A 5,227-nucleotide genomic window follows, 5' to 3' on the forward strand; every position below is an offset into this window, starting at 1 on the left:
GATAATGGAATTCGCAGCCCCTAGAAAGGCTGGATCCTAAGCTGGCAGAAGGGAAAGCCAAGAAATGACCTTATTTATACAACAGAGCCCTGCCCCCCATACCCCCAAAAGCCTCAGGAATTTGTAGCATCAGGTATCTAGTAATTGGGGTAAATTTGGGGATAAATGTAGAGAAATTTGTTGAAATCGGTATGAGAAACAGTTAGAAGCTCCAAAGACCTTCCTTCCTTCCTGGCAGCAGGCGGGAGGTTCACATCCTGAAGTTATAACAGAGCCTCCGGCCTGGGCAATGCCAGGCTAAGTTGTTAGTTAAAATTTTACTGGGAGAACACACTCCGTGTTAAGAATCCAGCATTGTTCTCTAAGTCAGCTCTCAGAACGCTTGCAGCCAGGCCCATGAGTTCCCAGCAGGGTTTTGTAGGTATTTTGTAGAACCCAACCGACCAGAACAGTGTAGATACCGACATGCAAGGCTTCCCACTTGAACTGTTTTCTCACACCGCAGTAATAAAGTCCCACAAACTGGGTTGCTTAAACAACGGAAATTTAGCGTCTCATATTTCTGGAGTCTAGAAGTCTGAATTGAAGGTGTTGGCCGAGTTGGTTCCTTCTGTGGGCTGTGAGAGAAGAATCTTCCAGACCTCCCTCCTCGGCTTAGAGATGGCCGTCTTCTCCCCGCACGTCTCTGTGTCTGTATCTGCCCTGTTTGTGAGGAAAATAGTCATATCGGATTAGGGCTTGCCCTAATGACCCCATTTTAATTTTATTGCCTTTATAAAGAGCGTATCTCCAAGTAAGCTCACGTTGTGAGGTGCTGGGTGTCAGGACTCCCAACATATCTATTTTGGGGGCAGACCAAACCAACTCATTAGACCAAAAAAAAAAAACTGCCAATCTCCATGAACATACACAAAGGTTCTGACCCTCCTATACTCTTTTTTATCTTCCTTACTTTTTAAAATCTTCTTTACTTTTAAATCTATATAAACAAAAAGACTGAGAAAATAAGCAAGAAAATAGATATGCAAGATTAAAGAAATAAAGAAACTTTCCAGCTAGATATCACAAGACATCGGCAAACAAAAACCAGTGTTCTGACTGAGTCAGGGTTTAGCAGCAGTTCTATTCCTACGTGGATTTATTTCATCTTTATAATAAAGAGCTGAGAAGCTTTGTTCATATAAATACGTAGAGGAGAATGTAAGAAAGTTCCTTGTAGCTCTTAATCGCATGAACTGTTACATATCAAAAAGCACATGTAGGTCTATTCCAAAATTGTTTTGAACATAAATTAGCCAACAATAAGATAAGATCCTCTTAAAATCTTGTGAAAAGCGGTATGAGCCACATATACCCTGCATCAGTTATGTTCTATAGTCATTAGTGTCATTTCTTCATGTTTTAAACTGTCCTTTGGTACTCAGGAAACTCTTATATTTTGGAGCAATGTCCCATGATAAGATTATGAATGGATACACAGGGTTTCATTTGTTTTATTTTGCTTTAAATACAGAAACATTTATTTTTCTGCATGTATAGCTCTGTGAATCTCTAACACAGGCATGGATTCAGTTAAAAACCACAGCAGGAGGGAAACAGAATAATTGCATCAGCCTCTTCTACCCAGAAGCTTCTTTGTGCCGCCTTGATGCCTGTATTCGGGCTCCCTTCCCACACCTCCCTTTGCCCTTGCAAACACTGGTCTGCTCTTTATCATCACATATGTGTTTTTGCAGAATGTTATGATAATGCATTCGGATACTATGGAACCTTTTGAGACATTTTTTTGTCATTTAGCATAATGCCTTTGAGATCCGTATAGATTCAGCCCTTTGCATTGCTGAGTAGTCTTCGGTTGCATGGATATACCACATTTGTTTATCCATTCGTGCTTATCCAAGGACATTTGGGTTGTTTCTAATTTGGGGCAATTACAAGCAGAGCTATTACAAATGGTCCTGTGTCGCTTTTGTGTGAACATAGATTTTCATTTCTGTAAGATAAATACATAGTAGTAGGATTGCCGGGTTGTATGTTAAGTTTGCATTTAATGTTCTAAGAAATGGTCAAGCCATTTTCCAGAGTGGCTATACAATTTTGCATTTATCAGCTATTTATGAGAGTTATCATTTGTCTGTCTCTTTACTATCTCTTGATATTGTCAGCATTGATCGTCTTAGTTGTTCTGAAAGGTTTATGTAAAAGGAGAAAAGAGTGATTTTGAAAGGAGAGATAGGAAAGGGAGAATAGCCTGACACCTCAGGGCACCTGGGTGGCTCAGTTGGGTAAGCATCCAACTCTTGATTTTGGTTCAGGTCATGATCTCGCAATTTGTGAATCCAAGCCCCTCATGGGGCTCTATGCGGACACCATGGAGCCTACTTGGGATTCTCTCTCCCTCTCTTTTGTCTTTCTCTGCCCACCCCCCTTTCTCTCTTTCTCAAAAATAAGTAAATAAACATATAAAAAAGAACAACCTAACACCTCAAAAATAGGTACCTTCTCAGGAAGATCACGGTAGGAAAAAAGTCTTGTGGAAGTTATAGTGAATTGCTTCCATCTAAAGTGCCTATGCTCTGAGGAGACATTATGTATATCCTTAAGGGTAATTTTACCTAAGTCTGAAGATCTGCTCTAGAAAACTTTCATATATATATTTTTAAAAAGTAAATGAATATTAGTGACTGGTAGGAAGGTATAAAGGTTCAGTCAGAGACTATTTTACCTGGGGTTTCAGTTGTCACATTTCACAGGCTCAGTTGTGGACACACCAGCATTTATTACCTAAATCTCTATGCTTTTTTAATTATCAGAAATAGTTAACAAAATAGTTAAAAACGTATTCATCTCATCCTTTTCTTGTGATGTCAACTTTCTTTATGTCCACTAAATGTTGCAATACACCTCACCTCTTGTGTTCTAATTCTCCATGCAAGTTTCTAATCTTAGTCTTGGTTTGGAAAAAAAAAATTAAATACTGATTACAATTTCCAAGGCTGTTGATATTTTTTTATTTCCATACATTTATTTTTTGATTTAGAAGACACACAGTATTACTAAGAAGCCACCTTTTGAAGTTAATATTGTTGAACTCAAATGATAAATTCAGTGTACGAGATAAATTTTCAGTAACTATTCAGCAAACTCATGATATGTATGCCTAAACTGTTGGCTAACTAGTTCTTTATGACAAATGGACTAGGTCATTAGAACAGTTGCTAGAATTAACTCAAAACAATGATGCAGTGAACTACTTTCAGGCACAACAATGTTCTTTTTTTTTTTCCTTATCTGTATACTGTACTTTCTAGGGAGTTGGATTTCTTTGAGCATCATCACATAATACAAAAAGTAATATAAATTAATTAGCTATGAAAAAATAAAATTTATCCCAGAAATATCCAGTTATTATTTTTACATTTTTAAAAAATATATTTACCCAGAGGCGCCTGGGTGGCTCAGTTGGTAGAGCGTCTGACTTTGACTCAGGTCATGATTTCATGGTTCATGGGTTTGAGCCCCACATTGGGCTCTGTGCTGACAGCTCAGAGCCTGGAGCCTGCTTTGGATTCTGTGTCTCCATCTCTCTCTGCCTCTTCCCCACTCACTCTCTGTCTCCCTCTCTCTCAAAAATAAATAAACATTAAAAAAATTAAAAATATGTTTACCCAGAAGCCAATCTTTTAAAAAAATGTTTATTTATTTGTTTTGAGAGAGAGAAAGAGTGCTCATATAAGCAGGGGAGAGGGGCAGAGAAGAAGGGAGAGAGAGAATCCCAAGCAGGCTCCATGCTCAGTGCAGAGGCCGATGTGGAGCTTGGTTTAACGAACTGTGAGATCATGACCTGATCTGAAATCAAGAGTCAGATGCTTAACCGACTGAGCCACCCAGGCGCCCCTCCAGCATTTTCAGAATGTCTCCTCTTTCCCCCAAATGGATACATTTTTAGACGTAGTTGAACTTCCACTAACATCCGGGGCTTTGACAATCACCCGCAGAAATGGCACGAAACACCAATGTGTGGTGTAAATGCCAATAAAATTATCCTCGTTTCGCAGATGTTTAGATTCATGTGTATCAGCTCGGACTGTGAATATGTGTCTCCATGTATAATAATCTGGAGCAAAAGGATGAAAGCTGTTCTTAAAAGAAAAAAAAAGGCATTCCGAATCTTTACTGTAAATTATACACTATACAAAATCAGCCCAAATTGTTCAAACCCTTGGACACTCACAGTGTTATTATGCTCACTGCTCAGAGTGCTGTATAATTATCCCAGCTAACAGCCATTTGCTGGTGCTGATCTCCTAAGATGAGGTGTAAGACTCACAGAACCAAAATAAGTACAGATGTGGGCCCCTGTTTTTGTTCTCTGACTCTGCATGTGAAAAACAACCACTTAATTCCCGGCTTTTTTCATTTTCCTAGTTAAGATGTTAAGCTAGACAGATCAAGTGGTTGCTTGGTAAATAAGGGTTTCAACGGCGAGCCGAAAGGCAGTGTCTCCAAAGCTAAATTCACTTAGTGGCAATGAACATGAGTTTCCCTGATACAATGAAGAGAACACACTTACTCTGTTGTATTCGTTTCCCCTCCTAAGCATGGGAAAAGAATTTTCAAAGATAGTTAGGCGTTTGGAGATCCTTTATCACAATGTATTATAGTGTCAGGAAATAATGAGAAAAAAGCAAGCAGAGGGGAGAGTGAGTGGATGAGACTCATACTGTTGGAGCCCCCACCCTGGGGTTTGCGCTGATGGATAGAAGAACTGGGGTATCGGGGAGGAAGTCGATGCAGAGTATATAAAACCTTCTCCCGAGAACATAAACCTCACTCTGCCAGTGGCTCCTCTGGGTCCTGTAAATCAGTCTTCACTCTTAACTGTGTCAATTAACAGTGCCCTGAGCGAGCCACAGGAGCAAAGCCGAGGAGCCAGAGAAACAGGTGAGTGTGTGGCAATTCTCCCGACATAATGGAGCCCAACCTAAATTACACACTTTATTACAATGGCATTACTAACCTAAATATCATTGCAGGTGATTCATTCCTATCATAATCATGGGGGAATCCTGAAAGTCAGCCCGAAAGAGAATTGGATCCTCATTTCTTATCGTTTGATTTGACACATCCTGCTCTATACGTAATAACAAGTTGAGCGTGTGTGGCATTTGCAACCCACCTCCAAGGGTGGTTCTTTTCAAGCCAGCCTGAATCAAAATGACCAGAA

General features: G+C 39.7%; 1 non-coding gene across 1 annotated transcript; it reads left to right on the forward strand.

Moving 5' to 3' along the window:
* The first annotated feature begins 3,447 nt into the window (after positions 1 to 3,447).
* Positions 3,448 to 3,532, forward strand: TRNAQ-UUG (transfer RNA glutamine (anticodon UUG)). The gene has a single exon. It is a non-coding gene; the product is annotated as a tRNA-Gln (tRNA).
* Positions 3,533 to 5,227: the final 1,695 nt, after the last annotated feature.

Source organism: Panthera onca, chromosome B2 (assembly GCF_046562875.1).
Source record: "Panthera onca isolate mPanOnc1 chromosome B2, mPanOnc1 haplotype 2, whole genome shotgun sequence".
NCBI lineage: Eukaryota > Metazoa > Chordata > Mammalia > Carnivora > Felidae > Panthera > Panthera onca.